Source organism: Somniosus microcephalus, chromosome 5 (genome assembly GCF_052327205.1).
Source record: "Somniosus microcephalus isolate GS21.2 chromosome 5, FLI_Smic_1.0, whole genome shotgun sequence".
NCBI lineage: Eukaryota > Metazoa > Chordata > Chondrichthyes > Squaliformes > Somniosidae > Somniosus > Somniosus microcephalus.
The window spans coordinates 54,711,316-54,728,101 of NC_140991.1; the positions used below are offsets into that span (position 1 = coordinate 54,711,316).

General features: G+C 44.7%; 1 protein-coding gene across 5 annotated transcripts in view; it reads right to left on the reverse strand.

Moving 5' to 3' along the window:
• LOC147117041 (cAMP-responsive element modulator-like) overlaps positions 1-16,786 on the reverse strand; it is a 288,959-nt gene that overhangs the window by 132,954 nt on the left and 139,219 nt on the right. The gene's annotated exons all lie outside the window — the stretch shown is intronic.

Genomic DNA, 16,786 nt, shown 5'->3' on the forward strand with positions numbered 1-16,786 from the left:
AGGTGTGAGTTGACTTGGGAGTCCTCAACAGCAACCTCAGACCCTATTAAGTACAAAGGCTTCAGGTAGAACAAGGCCATGGAAACCTCTTACAAAACCAAAATACTGCGATGCTGGAAATACTCAGCAGGTCAGGCAGCATCTGTGGAGAGTGAAACAGAGTTAACGTTTCAGGTCAATAATCCTTTGTCAGAACAGTTCTGATGAAGGGTCATCGACCTGAAATGTTAACTCTATTTCTCTCTCCACAGTTGCTGCCTGACCTGCTGAACACTTCCAGCATTTTCTGTTTTTATTTCATGGAAACCTCTTGCTAATCAACCTCTACTATTCTTTTGAACAGAAAAACCAGTGCTCCTCCTCGTTGAGCACCACATAGAGGCAGAACTGAGGGAAGCAAGGGCACAGGATTGTACTCGATGATGGATTGCCAGACTGGGCCTGTGTCAGTCATTTAGGGAACAAATACCAACCTACCTGTCGCAGACAGATATATACAAGAGCATTGGTAGGACGATCCATGTCAAGATAAAGGGCTAGATTTTCATTGGGCCGTTGAGGCGGGATTGGAGGCGTGTGGGGAGTTAAAATCGCAAAATTGGGGGGCACGAACCCATCCCGCCTCCATGCCAGTTTCAAAGGAGGCGGATACCCAACCTGTGCTGGGAGCCACCTCCCCGAGGCGGGAAGGGGATTAGTGCCAATTAACTGCCTGTTAACAGGTAGTTAACAGGCAGTTTTTAGCCTAATCCCTATTTTTATCCCTGAAGTGTGGGATTCCCGATGGCTCCAAACTACGCCAAGTTAGCGAGGCGGACCGTCAGGCTGAAGGGCTTGGAGGGTTCGAGATGTCCGGTGTTCAGGTGAGTGATGTGTGCATGAGTGCAGAGGTAAGTATGTTTGGGGTGTGTATAGAGTGTTTAAATAAGTTTTGCTTACCTTTACAGCCTTCCTTCCTTCAGGTCTCAGGAGTCCCTCATCTCACCGGCACAGAAAGTAGAATGGCCAAGAGCTGTCAAAAGTTGCAGCATTCAGCTTTCTGTTCTGGAGAGATCTCTAAATCAGCCTAAGAGGAAGGAATTAACTTAGTGTACAGATTGTCAGTGTTCGACAGCTTCAAAGAGCTGTCAAACGCTGATTTCATCTGTCAAAAGCTCTTGACAGATGAAATGTCAATCTTTGACTTCACCTGTTGCCGGGTGGTCCTTAATTGGCCTGCTGAGCCCGCTGGGCGGGCTCAACAAGGTCAATCAAGTGAAAATCAAGTGGGTTGGCCACAACTCGATGTAGGCGGGACTACAACCCCAAAAGTTGTAGTCGCACCTCCTACACGCCTCCAGTATCAAAATCCAGCCCAAAGTCTCATCACCACAGTAATCCAAGTGTGACGTCACCAGAAAGCGGGTAAGTGATTGGTTGGTAAGTATTTCTCCCTTTTTAAGCTTAAATCTCTTTGGTTTATAGTTTCTAAGGTGCGATATTCATCATCTAGAATCGGGACAGAGGGTATTTAAAAATATCAAATTTAATTAATTACATAGAATGGGAGATCAGGTGATGTGTTGCTGCTGCAATATGTGGGAGCTGGTGGACACCATTGATGCTCACGGTGATCACATTTGCAGTAAGTGTTGGCTGCTCGAGGAGTTCCTGCTCCGTGTTGAAGAGCTGGAGTCCGAGCTTCAAACACTGAGACACATCAGGGAGGGGGAGAGTTACCTGGACTCTGTATCACGAGGTAGTCACACCAATTAGATTAATTAATTCAGATGTAGTCCGTGGCCAGGGTCAGGATGGTGTGACTAGAAGTGAGGCAGGTACGGGGATCCAGGAGGTAGTGTTGGAGGAGCCGCAGCCCTTGCACTTGCCCAACAGGTTCGAGGCTCTTACTCCCCGTGAGGATGGGAACAGGGACTGTGGGGAGGATGAGCAACCTGGCCACAGCACCGTGGAGCAAGGGACCATTCAAGTGGGGGGAGTTAAAAGAAATGTTGTAGTGGTAAGGGATAGTATCGTTAGGGGGATAGATAGAGTTCTTTGCTGCCGAGAGCGAGTGTCCCGAAGGCTGTGTTGCCTGCCCGGTGCCAGGGTTAAGGACATCTCCTCTGGACTGGAGAGAAACTTGGAGTGGGAGGGGGAGGATCCAGTTGTCATGGTCCATGTTGGTACCAACGACATAGATAGGACAAGGAAGGAGGTTCTGCTGAGGGAGTTTGAGCAGCGAGGGGCCAAATTAAAAAGCAGAACCACAAGGGTAATAATATTACCTGAGCCATGAGCGAATATGGCTAGGACAAATAAAATTAGAGAGTTAAATGTGTGGCTCAAAGATTGGTGTGGGAGAAATGGGTTTTGCTTCCTGGGACACTGGCACCAGTACTGGGGCAGGAGGGAGCTGTTCCGTTGGGACGGGCTTCACTTGGCCAGTGCTGGGACTAGAGTCCTGGCGGATCATATAACTAGGGCTGTAGAGAGGGCTTTAAACTAACTAGTGGGGGGGGAGGTTCCCAGAGAGCAAATAATAAAAATGACAACAGAGAAGGTCATAGACTTAGGTAGCAGTGGGGAAATTAAAAACCAGAGCGTGTCAGGAAGGGGCAGAAGGTATGGAGTAAAAGGTAAAGTAATAAAAAGGGCAAAAGCAGAAACTAAGTGTCACAAAACATATTTGAAAGTTCTCTATCTGAATGCACGTAGCATTCGTAACAAAATAGACGAGTTAATGGCACAAATAACTACATATGGGTATGATCTTGTGGCCATTACAGAAACATGGCTGCAGGGTGACAATGCCTGGGAATTAAACATACCAGGTTATTTAACGATCAGGAAGGAAGGGGAGGTGGGGTGGCTATGTTAATAAAGGAAGGAATCACTGTAATACAGAGAAATGATATTGGGTCAAAAGATCAGGATAATGAAACAGTTTGGGTGGAGATAAGGAATAAGAAGGGGAAAAAAACACTAGTGGGCGTAGTCTATAGGCCTCCGAACAGTGGCAACTCTGTTGGACGGAGTATCAATCAGGAAATAGTTGAGGCTTGTAATAAGGGAACATCTATAATTATGGGGGATTTTAACTATCATATTAATTGGACAAATCAAATTGGGCAGGGCTGCCTTGAGGATGAGTTCATTGAGTGTATTAGGGATGGGTTTCTTGAGCAGTATGTAACTGAACCGACCAGGGGGCAAGCAACCTTAGATCTGGTCCTGTGTAACGAGACAGGATTAATTAAAAATGTCCTAGTAAAGGATCCCCTTGGAATGAGTGACCATAACATGGTTGAATTCCATATTCAATTAGAGGGTGAGAAGGTTGGATCTCAAACAAGCGTGCTAAGCTTGAATAAAGGAGACTATGAAGGTATGAGAGCGGAATTGAGTAGAGTGGATTGGGAAAATAGATTAAAGGGTAAGACGATACATGATCAGTGGTGTACATTTAAGGAGTTATTTTACAACTTCCAAAAAAGATATATTCCACTGAGAAGAAAAGGGTGTAAAAGAAAAGACAGCCATCCGTGGCGAAGTAAAGAAATTAAGGATAGGATTCGACTAAAAACAAGGGCATATAAGGTAGCCAAATCTAGTGGGAGGATAGAGGATTGGGAAAACTTTAAAAGACAGCAAAAAATAACAAAAAGATTGATTAACAAAGGGAAGATAGATTATGAAAGTAAATTGGCAAAAAATATAAAAACAGATAGTAAGAGTTTTTATAGTTATATAAAAAGAAAAAGGGTGGCTAAAGTAAATGTTGGTCCCTTAGAGGATGATGTAGTGTATGTGCCTTTAAGAGCCCCATGTGTACTGTAATGCTGGTAATGGCCACTCGGGCTATATAAGCCGGTATATTGTGTTGTATCAGTCAGTTCCCCTCCAGACTTTGTTTAGTAAACACCTATGAAACCAACTCCTGTCTTCAGTGTCTCTATCAACACACAGACACAACAGTGGCGACGAATTGGAAACGGACTGACCTGCAATTCGGCAGCACCTCAAGGACATCGATTCCTCTGGCGTCCAAAGTTGAAGAAAAATCAAAAAAAAAAAGTGTGGTTTCACCAGCTAGCCAAGCTAGTGGCAGGTACTGCAATAATCCTTCCTGTGCGTCGGGCTGGGGCTCCAGCGGCTGGCTCTACAGCTGGGCCAAGCAGCGAAAGCGGAGGCAAGCAGTAACAGGCGGGGAGGGAGCACTCGGGAGACGGCCGGCGCTGCAAGCAGGTCGGCGTTCAGACCGAGAGAGAGAGTCTGGCGGGAACGAGTCTCCAACTGAAAATAAATAAATAAAAAGAACGGAAACCGCGGGAAACAGCGTTGTCATCGGCAGCAGCGGCGGGGAAGCGCGGGAAGCGCCATATCTTTTCTGCAGAAAAGAAAGAAAAGCGCGGGAAGCGCCATTTTATTTCTAGGTTGCCTAAGTCTGGCAATATTGATGCTTTTGATAACGAGATAGAGGATTGGACCACATATCTGGAAAGAGTGGAGGTATATTGCACCGCAAATGGAATAGAAGATGAAAAAAAAGCTTCAGTACTGCTAAATCTAATGGGCGCAAAGACATACGGGCTGTTACGAAATTTAATCACTCCAGCCAAACCAAAGGACAAGAATTTTAAAGAAATTGTTGATACCCTACAGGAGCACTTAAACCCAACACCGCTGCTGATAGCAGAACGATTCAAATTCTTCAAGAGAAATCAACACAAGAATGAAAGTAACGCTGATTACCTCACCGAATTAAGAAAGCTATCAAAACACTGCCAATTCAGGGCAGGACTAGCAGATTATCTTCGAGACAAATTCGTCTGCGGTCTCTTAAGTGAAGGAACACAAAAAAGGCTGCTTTCTGAAAAAGATTTAACACTGGACAAGGCTTTCAGTATGGCTGTATCATACGAAGCAGCCGCAAGAGGAGCTGCAGAGATACAACAAAAGACACAGGACTTCGGCACCCATGAAATGACACAGGGTTTCGAGAGATGTTTTCGCTGCGGCAGATCCACCCATGACCAGAGAGACTGCTGGTTCGAGGACAAAGCATGCAGGCAATGCGGAAAGATTGGACACATTGCACGGGTATGCCGATCTGGGCAAAAAAAAATCCACAGACAGGAAAAAAAAAAATCAATAAAGAAAAGTACAGAAAGGTACAAATGACGACGGACAGTAGCTCCGAAGACCAGAAGAGCGATAGTGACTCCGAAAACAAGAGACTAAGCTGTCTCAAATTACATAATGTAATTGCCAAAGATGATTACCAGACCATTTGGGTTATCCTCACGATAGCAGGGTCCCCAGTTAAAATGGAGCTAGATACAGGATCAGCTCTGACCGTCATAAATCGACGGGATTACGAGCGGCTATTTCCGCATATACCTTTAAAAGACACATCCATTATCTTGAAAACATATACGGGGCAGAAAGTATACCCCAAAAGAAAAATAAGGGTGCCTGTTGTATACAACGGCAAGGAAATACAAAAGTTGTATACATTCTACAAGATGGTGGTCCACCGCTGTTGGGACGTGAATGGATCAGGAAAATACGTTTAGACTGGCACTCCATTCAGGCACTGACAGTGACCAGTAAGAAAAAAAACGATGATGACGTCATACCTGAACGATTAAAAGACATCTTGGCCAACGCCACAGAAGTGTTTCAAGAGAAACTAGGAACCTTGAAAGGCATCACCGCCTCAATAAAAGTGGAAGATGCAGCAATTCCCAAGTTTTTTAAGGCAAGACCGGTGCCATACGCAATTCGTCCAGCAGTCGAGGCAGAGCTGGAGAATTTGGAAAGGGCAGGCGTATTATCCAAAATAGATTGGAGCGAGTGGGCAACACCCATCGTTCCAGTCATGAAGAAAGCATTGAATAATGACATATCTGAAGAACAGAGAAAAATTCGCATCTGTGGAGACTTCAAGGTGACTGTAAACCCGGTCCTTCACATGGTACAGTATCCTCTTCCGAGGATAGAAGATATTTTCGCCTCACTATCCGGAGGGAAACGTTTCACCAAAATTGACTTGGCACAGGCATATCTACAGATGGAGGTTGAAGAGGCCTCTAAAAAATCTCACGATAAATACACACAAAGGTCTGTACCAGTACAATCGACTGGTTTTCGGAGTAGCATCCGCTCCAGCTATCTGGCAAAGAGCTATGGAGCAAGTCCTCCAAGGGATTCCGGGGACTCAATGCTACCTAGATGACATCCTTCTAACAGGAGAAAACGACAACGAGCACCTTGCCAATTTGGAGCAGGTGCTCACTAGGCTGAGAGAACGGGGCCTACGAGCAAATCGCCCCAAGTGCGAATTTTTCCAAAATCAAATATCATATTGTGGCCACATAATTAATAAGGAAGGGTTGCATAAGTCACCTGAAAAAATTGAAGCGGTCATAAAAGCCCCAGCACCTGAAAATGTTTCACAATTAAGGTCGCTCCTGGGATTAATAAATTACTATCATAAATTTTTACCAAACTTATCAACTCTTCTACACCCTCTTAATGAACTGCTACAAACAGGAGTAATTTGGAAATGGAGCGAAGACTGTAAACGTGCCTTCCATAAATGCAAAGACTTAATCACGTCCAAAGAAATTTTGGCTCATTACAACCCATCACTGCCAATCAGACTGGCATGCGATGCATCCCCTTACGGCATAGGAGCAGTATTATCGCATAAATTCCCTGATGGCTCGGAACGGCCGATAGCTTTTGCGTCACGCTCATTGAACTCAGCTGAGCGTAACTATACCCAAATCGACAGGGAAGCACTCAGCCTGGTATGGGGAGTGAAGAAATTCAACCATTACCTACACGGACAAAAATTTACCTTGTTGACTGACCATCAACCCCTCATCTCCATATTCAACCCTAAAAAGGGTGTTCCCATTATGACAGCGCAAAGGCTACAGAGGTGGTCCCTTTTTCTTGGGGCACACCAATACAACATAGAATACAAAGGATCAAAACAGCATGGGAATGCTGACGGGTTATCGCGCCTACCGTTGCCAACGGTAGAAGAAGCACCTACCGTCGACCCAGTGGAGATTTTCCACTCTACCATAGTCGAATGTCTACCAGTAACAAATTCTGCCATTGAAAGGGAAACTAGAAATGACCCGACTCTCTCACGAGTCTACGATTTAACAGTGAAGGGATGGCCAGCACATGGCGAACCATGTTGCCAGCATTCTCGCAAAGAAGAGAACAGCTGTCAGTGTGCCGAGGAACCTTGATGTGTGGATCCAGAGTGGCGATTCCACCCAAACTCCAAGATAAAGTTCTAAAGGAGCTTCACGAGGGGCATCTGGGTGGAGTGAAAATGAAGAACCTAGCCAGGGCGTTTGTATGGTGGCCAGGTATCGATGGAGACATCGAAGAAATGACCAAGAGCTGCCGAGGATGCCAGAAGGTCCAAAACGCTTCACCCCAAGCCCCTCTACATCCATGGGAGTGGCCCTCATCTCCCTGGCAAAGGGTACACATCGATTTTGCTGGTCCATTTATGGACTCAATGTTCTTAATCGCGGTTGATGCACACTCCAAGTGGCCGGAGGTAATAAAGATGTCCTCCACCACCACGGAAAAAACCATCACAGTATTAAGGACCATATTTGCCAGGAATGGGCTGCCGGAACAGATCTGTTCTGATAATGGACCTCAATTTGTGTCCGAAGAATTCAGGGAGTTCTTAAAAAACAATGGGGTTAAGCACTACACATCCGCCCCATACCATCCCGCCACCAATGGATTGGCTGAAAGGTTTGTCCAGACCTTCAAGAAGGCCATGGGTAATGAAGACATAAAACTTCAGCACAAGGTGGATAACTTCTTGTTTGCATACAGGAATGCAACACATATGGTTACAAACCAAACTCCCGCCATGATGTTCTTCAATAGAAGCCTAAGATGCCGGCTGGATTTGATCAAGCCCAACATCAGAAGGGACGTGGAGAACCGGCAATTTCAAGGCATGAATGAAAGGCCAACTAGAACCTTCCAGGTAGGTCAACAAGTTTTGGCCCGGGACTACCGTACCGAGAAATGGCAGCCTGGAACCATCTGCACACGACTAGGACCGCTGATGTATACCGTGGACATCGGAGAAAGCATAATAAGGCGCCATGCTGACCAAATCATAGAGTCATCCGAAAATGGACAACCTACACCACAACTCTATACGCCTAACGATGAAGTAGAGATACCCATATCTACCTCCGATCCGGTGATACTGGAACCCGATGAACCCGACACTGGCATTCAAACCGAATCAGCCTTGCCAAAAGAACCTACTACACCACCAGAAACTACTGCACCACCGAGGCGTTATCCGGACCGAGTCAGGAAGCCTCCAGAGAGACTGACTTATAATTAATTAACTACAGCAACGTGTAGATTATTTTTCTTGTAACATGCAATTAATAATTACTTAAAATATTATGTGCTGGTTGGCTAAAATGGGAGGAATTGTAGCATATGTGCCTTTAAGAGCCCCATGTGTACTGTAATGCCGGTAATGGCCACTCGGGCTATATAAGCCTGTATATTGTGTTGTATCAGTTAGTTCCCCTCCAGACTTTGTTTAGTAAACACCTATGAAACCAACTCCTGTCTTCAGTGTCTCTATCAACACACAGACACAACAGATGAGACCGGGAAATTAATGGTGGGAAATATGGAGATGGCAAAAACACAATGAATAATTTATATCAGTCTTTACAGTAGAAGACACTAAGAATATCCCAACACTGGACCAACAGGGGGCTAAAGGGGGGGGGGGGGGGTGGGAGGAGCTAAACACGATCAAAATCACTAAGGAAGTGGTACTCGATAAAATAATGGGACTCAAGGCGGATAAATCACCTGGACCGGATGGCTTACATCCTAGGGTCTTGAGGGAAGTGGCGGTAGGGATTGTGGATGCATTGGTAATAATTTTCCAAAACTCCCTGGACTCAGCAAAGGTCCCGGCAGACTGAAAAACTGCTAATGTAACACCCTTATTTAAAAAGGGCAGTAGACAGAAGGCTGGAAACTATAGACCGGTTAGCCTAACATCTGTGGTAGGTAAAATTTTGGAGTCCATTATTAAGGAGACAGTAACAGGACATTTGGATAATCATAATTTAATAGGACAAAGTCAGCATGGTTTTATGAAGGGGAAGTCATGTTTGACAAATTTGCTGGAGTTCTTTGAGGAAGTAACATATAGGGTGGATAAAGGGGAACCAGTGGACGTAGTGTATTTAGACTTCCAAAAGGCATTTGACAAGGTGCCACACAAAAGATTATTGCTTAAGATAAAAAATCACGGGATTGGGGGTAATATTCTGGCATGGATAGAGGATTGGCTATCTAACAGAAGGCAGAGAGTTGGGATAAATGGTTCATTCTCAGACTGGCAATCAGTAACTAGTGGTGTTCCGCAGGGGTCAGTGCTGGGTCCCCAACTCTTTACAATCTATATTAACGATTTGGAGGAGGGGACCGAGTGTAACATATCAAAGTTTGCAGATGATACTAAGATGGGAGGGAAAGTAGTGAGTGAGGAGGACATAAAAAACCTGCAAGGGGACATCGACAGGCTAAGTAAGTGGGCAGAGATTTGGCAGATGGAATACAATACTGGAAAGTGTGAGGTTATGCACTTTGGCAGGAAAAATCGTAGAGCAAGTTATTATCTTAATGGCAAGAAACTGGAAAGTACTGAAGTACAAAGGGATCTGGGGGTCCTGGTGCACGAAACTCAAAAGGTTAGTATGCAGGTGCAGCAAATGATTAAGAAGGCCAATGGAATGTTGGCTTTCATTACTAGGGGGATAGAATATAAAAATAGGGGAGGTATTGCTTCAGTTGTACAAGGTATTGGTGAGACCGCACCTGGAATACTGCGTACAGTTTTGGTGTCCATACTTAAGAAAGGACATACTTGCTCTCGAGTCAGTACAAAGAAGGTTCACTCGGTTAATCCCGGGGATGAGGGGATGGACATATGAGGAGAGGTTGAGTAGATTGGGACTCTACTCATTGGAGTTCAGAAGAATGAGAGGCGATCTTATTGAAACATATAAGATTGTGAAGGGGTTGGATCGGGTGGATGCGGGGAGGATGTTCCCGATGATGGGTGAAACTAGAACTAGGGGGCATAGTCTTAGAATAAGGGGCTGCTCTTTCAAAACTGAGATAAGGAGGAACTACTTCACTCAGAGGGTGGTAGGTCCATGGAATATGCTGCCCCAAAAAGCTGTAGAAGCTACATCATTACATAAATTTAAAACAGAAATAGACAGTTTCCTAGAAGTAAAGGGAATTAAGGGCTACGGGGAACGGGCAGGAATTTGGACATGAGTCTAGGTTCGGATCGGTCATGGCCCTGTGGGTAGCGGAGCGGGCCCAGGGGTCGTGTAGCCTGATCCTGCTCCTATTTCGTGTGTCTAATTCTGTTAGATTCAGGAGATGGTTCTGTGATAGTAGATTGGCGGTTAGGATCAGATCAGCCATGATCTTATTGAATGGCGGAGCAGGCTCAAGGGGCAGATTGGCCTACTCCTGCTCCTATTTCTTATGTTCTTATTAAGACACCCTCCATCAGATAAATGGATTTGGATCAGTTTGGAGATTGGATCGGTTTGGAGACCAGTCACCAGAGCTGCCCTGCATGGATCGGTGTTAGGACTGTTACTCTTCACTATTTTTATTAATGATCTAGATGTAGGTGCTGGGGGCACGATCTGCAAGTTTGCAGATGATTCTAAAATTTGTGCGAGTGTTAGGACTGTAGACGATATTTGACTGCTTCAGGTGGATGCTGAGTCATTGAGCATATTCAAAGCTGACATAGATAGATTTTTGGACTCAAGGGGAATCAAGGGATATGGGGATCGAGGGGCCATATGGTCACCAGCGACAGCAGCGAGAGCGGCCCTGGGTGGAGACTGAGCGCGGAGACCGAGTTAAGGAGCGGGGAGAGAGAGCGAGAGCGGCCCAGACTCACCGGCGACAGCAGAGAGAAGTAAAAAGTAATCGAAGTGTGATGTCACCAGAAAGCAGGTAAGTGATTGGTTGGCGAGTATTTCTCTCTTTCTTCCAAACTTAACTTTTTGTGGTTTATAGTTTCTAGGGTCTCTGTTGTGTAGCGGGGACTGCTAATAAACAAGGGCCCTTGAGTATATCATTTAATTGTAGTGTAATTAGTGGCACTGATTTGATTTAATTTAATTTGAATTAATTAAAGGGTAAGTCAAGGCAGCACAGCTCGGCCCCGTGGCATGCTCCTCCTGCACTATGTGGAAAATCAGGGACACTTCCTGATGGGAAGTGTGCGGGAAGTGTATCCAGCTACAGCTACTGACAGACCGCATTGTGGCGCTGGAGCTGCGAATGGATACATACTGGAGCATTTGCGACGCTGAGGACGTCCTGGATAGCACGTTTAATCAGTTGGTCATACCGCAGGTAGGAAGGGAATGGGTGACCACCAGGCAGGGTAGTCGGCGCAGGCAGGTAGTGCAGGGGTCCCTTGTGGCCATCCTCCTTTCAAACAGATATACCACTTTGGATATTGTTGAGGGAGATGGCTTATCGGGGGAAGGCAGCAGCAGCCGCCAACTTCCTGGCACCATGGGTGGTCCTGCTACACAGGAAGGGAGGAAAAAGAGCGGGAGAGCTATAGTGATAGGGGATTCTATTGTAAGGGGAATAGATAGGCGTTTCTGCGGCCGCAAATGAGACACCAGGATGGTATGTTGCCTCCCTGGTGCAAGGGTCAAGGATGTCTCGGGGCAGTTGCAGGGCGAACAGCCAGTTGTCGTGGTGCATACAGATACCAACGATATAGGTAAAAAACGGGATGAGGTCCTAAAAGCTGAATATAGGGAGTTAGGAGGTAATTAAAAAAAATAGGACCTCAAAAGGTAATCATCTCAGGATTGCTACCAGTGCCACGTGCTAGTCAGAGTAGAATTAGAAGAATATTTCAGATGAATACGTGGCTAGAGGAATGGTGCAAGGGGGAGGGATTCAAACTCCTGGGACATTGGAACTGGTTCTGGGGGAGGTGGAACCAGTACAAACCGGACGGTTTGCACCTGGGCAGGACCGGGACCGATGTCCATGGGGAAGTGTTTGCTAGTGCTGTTGGGGAGGGTTTAAACTAAAATGGCAGGGGGTTGGGAACCTGTACAGTGAGACAGAGGAAAAGGAAGCAAGGATAGAAACAAAAGACAGGAAGGAGAAAAGCAAAAAAGCAAAAAAGTGGGAGGCAGAGAAATCAAGGCTGTAAATCAAACAGGGCCACAGTAAATAATAATAATAATTCTAAAAGGACTAAGTGTTAAAAAATGAAGCCTGAAGGCTTTGTGTCTTAATGCGAGGAGCATTCATAATAAAGTGGATGAATTCGCTGCGCAAATAGATGTAAACGGATATGATATGATTGGGATTACGGAGACATGGCTCCAGGGTGACCAAGACTGGGAATTCAACATCCAGGGGTATTCAATATTCAGAAAGGACAGGAAAAAAGGAAAAGGAGGTGGGGTAGCATTGCTGGTTAAAGAGATTAACACAACAGTAAGGAAGGATGTTAGCTCTGATGATGTGGAATCTGTATGGGCAGAGTGGAGAAATACCAAGGGGCAGAAAACGTTAGTGGGAGTTGTATACAGACCCCCAAACAGTAATGCTGAGGTTGGGGATGGCATTAAATGGGAAATTAGAGATGCATGCAATAAGGGCACAGCAGTTATCATGGGTGACTTTAATCTACATATAGATTGGGCTAACCAAATTATTAACAATACCATGGAGGAGGAATTCCTAGAGTGTATACGGGATGATTTCCTGGACCAATATGTCGAAGAACCAACTGGAGATCAGGCCATCTTAGACTGGGTATTATGTAATGAGAAAGGATTAATTAGCAATCTTGTTGTGCAAGGCCCCTTGGGTGGAGCGATCATAATATGATAGAATTCTTCATTAAGATGGAGAGTGAAATAGTTGACTCAGAGACTAGGGTCCTGAATTTAAATAAAGGAAACTACGATGGTATGAGGCACGAGTTGGCGAGGATGGATTGGGGAATGTTACTTAAAGGGTTGACGGTGGATAGGCAATGGCAAACTTTTAAAGGTCGCCTGGATGAACTACAGAATTTGTTCATCCCTGTTTGGCATAAAAATAAAACAAAGAAGGTGACTCAACTGTGGCTAACGAGGGAAATTAGGAATACCATAAGATCCAAGGAGAGGACATATAATTTGGCCAGAAAAAGCAGCAAACCTGAGGATTGGGAGCAGTTTAGGATTCAGCAGAGGAGGACAAAGGGATTAATTAAGAGGGGGAAAATAGAATATGAGAGTAAGCTTGCAGGGAACATAAAAACTGACTGTAAAAGCTTCTCTAGATATGTAAAGAGAAAAAGATTGGTGAAGTCAAGCGTAGGTCCCTTGCAGTCAGAATCAGGGGAATTTATAATGGAGAACAAAGAAATGGCAGACCAATTAAATACAAACTTTGATTCTGTCTTCACAAAGAAGGACACAAATAACCTCCCAGAGATGTCGGGGAACATAGGGTCTAATGAGAAGGAGGAATTGAATGAAATCAGTATTTGTCGGGAAATAGTGTGAGGGAAATTGACGGGATTGAAGGCAGATAAATCCCCAGGGCCTGATAATCTACATCCTAAGGTACTTAAGGAAGTGGCCCTAGAAATAGTAGATGCATTGCTGGTCATCTTCCAAAATTCTATAGACTCTGGAACAGTTCCCATGGATTGGAGGATAGCTAATGTAACCACACTATTTTAAAAAGGTGGTAGAGAGAAAACGGGGAATTATAGACCGGTAAGCCTGACATCGGTAGTGGGCAAAATGCTCAAGTCCATTATAAAGGATGTAATAGCAGAGCACTTGGAAAACAGTGACAGGATCGGACAAAGTCAACATGGATTTACAAAAAGGTAAATCATGCTTGACTAATCTACTGGAATTTTTTGAGGATGTAACTGGTAGAATAGATAAGGGAGAACCAGTGGATGTGGTGTATTTGGACTTTCAGAAGGCTTTCGATAAGGTCCCGCATAAGAGATTAGCGTGCAAAGTTAAAGCACAGGGGATTAGGGGTAAGGTACTGTCTTGGACAGAGAACTGGTTGGCAGACAGGAAACAAAGAGTTGGAATAAACAGGTCTTTTTCCGAGTGGCAGGCAGTGACTAGTGGGGTACCGCAGGGATCGGTGCTAGGACCTCAGCTATTCACAATATATATATATATAAATGATCTAGACAAGGGAACGAGATGTAATATCTCCAAGTTTGCAGACGACACAAAGCTGGGTGGGCTTGTGTGCTGTGAGGAGGCTGCAGAGAAAGTCCAGTATGATTTGGACAGGTTGGGTGATTATACTGCATTTGCCATGCATCTGCCCAATGTGGATAAATGCGAGGTTATCCACTTCGGTGGCAAAAACAGGAAGACAAATTATTATCTGAACGGCAATAGATTGGGAAAAGGGGAAGTGCAATGAGACCTGGGTGTCCTTGTGCACCAGTCGCTGAAGGTAAGCATGCAGGTGCCGCAGGCGGTTAAGGCGGCAAATGGTATGTTGGCCTTCATAGCGAGAGGATTCGAGTCCAGGAGCAAGGATGTCTTGCTGCAGTTGTACAGGGCCTTGGTGAGACCACACCTTGAGTATTGTGTGCAGTTTTGGTCGCCTTATCTGAGGAAGGATGTTCTTGCCATGGAGAGAGAGTGCAGCGAAAATTCAGCAGACTGATACCTGGGATGGGAGGAATGACGTATGAGGAGAGATTGGGTCGATTAGGCTTATACTCGCTGGAGTTTAGAAGAATGAGAGGGGATCTCATTGAAACTTATAAGATTCTAACAGGACTAGACAGATTAGATGCAGGAAGGATGTGCCCGATGGCGGGGGAGTCCAGAACCAGGGGTCACAGTCTAAGGATAAGGGGTAAGCGATTTATGACTGAGATGAGGAGGAATTTCTTCACCCAGAGAGTGGTGAACCTGTGGAATTCTCTACCACACAAGGCAGTTGAGGCCAATTCATTAAATATATTCAAGAAGGAGTTAGATATATTTCTTAAGGCTAAAGGGATCAAGGGATATGGGGAGAAAGCAGGGACAGGGTACTAAATTTGGATGATCAGCCATGATCTCATTAAATGGCGGAACAGGCTTGAGGGGCCGAATGACCTACTCCTGATCCTATCTTCTATGTTTCTATGTAAACTCGAGGTACAGCACAGTCCCAGTGAGAACTAGGATAAATCGCACTTGGTCATCACCATGTCATTACAATGCTTTAGAATATTACAATGAAGCCCTAATATTGTTTTCAACAAGAGCTCCTGAGGCTCGCCTTAAAGCTCAACTGGTGCAGAATGGACAGAGTAGCTAGTAAGATGAATCTCTGCACTGTTTATTGTCTACTCTCCAATGCATCAGTGATGTTGGTCAGATATTTCCTCTATTATGTCTAAGTTACTGTATTATTTAAGAATGGTAATATCCTCAGTATTCCAACCATAAATCACGTCCTCATAAATTTTAATCTTTTTCAAAAGCCTCGCTTTGTTAACCAATTTATGTAAGGCATCCAAAATATCAAGACTTATTCAGCACAATTAAAAAATGATTCTGGAAGGAAGGAAATAGAAGTTAGCTTTCCTACACCTGCTGGAAAGTGTATGTGTAGATACTGGATGAGGACAGGAATGAGTGTTGCTGTGATGCCTCTCCATGGTCAAATCACCAGCTGGTATTCACTATATAAGCTTAAATATGAGAATAAACACTTAGGCAAATTAGTAGGGAGCTGGCAGTGCAGTGCTCATGGGACTGTGGAGGTAGTATTCCAAAGTACATACTTACGAGGAATCTTACCCACTGCCAATGCATATGGGAAAATAGGAAAATGTTGCTTGTGAATGAGGCTCTTTATTGCCAGTGCATATTTGACAATTGCAGGCTTACACCTCTGCCTAAGTTATTGCCTTCAGAAGTGGAGCAGAAAAAATGACAAGCATTTTGCTTTAAAACTGTGATAAAGTTATCCTTTTGAAATTTATGATAAAAAAATGTGGTACTATTTAGATGATAAAGAACAAAGTTTTGATTCAGTTAGCAGATAATTACCAATACAAATTCATATTATGGAGTGTGAAATTACAGAATTAAAAATGTTTCTCCATTTTCTTCCAAGCAGTCACACAAAACATGCTTGGTTGACACGTCAGAATTCCTTTAGACTACTTTTTCCTCCCTTCCCTAGTCCATCCTACTGAGAGTAGCAAACTTGTCCTCAGGTGATCCTGTGCACAAAACTCATGAAATTCAAGTTTCCTAGTCAAGAGCCCAGTGTTTCACTAGTGTCGCTAATGGGTTGACTTTAAGATTACATGGATGTAAAATCAAGTAAATCATCGGTCATCTGTTATTTTTCTAAGTTACAACATTTATGAATACAGGAAACTTTGTGATATCCGGCACCGACGGGACCGAGCTGTTGCCGTCCCATCAAAACTGCCGGACAAACCAGCGCTAATGTTGAAACATACAGAGCCCTCCGTATCTGGCAACAAACCCTGCAACAGCTTCTAAACAATCGGCCGTACCTTGCAAGAGTCTCTGTAGCTTAGCAACAGCTTCAGCGAGACCTTGCAGAGCCTGACTGGTGAAAAAAAAAGCAACGAAAAGAAAAAAAACCCTAACGAAACGGCTCCTGATTTTTGCCGGTGGATCGA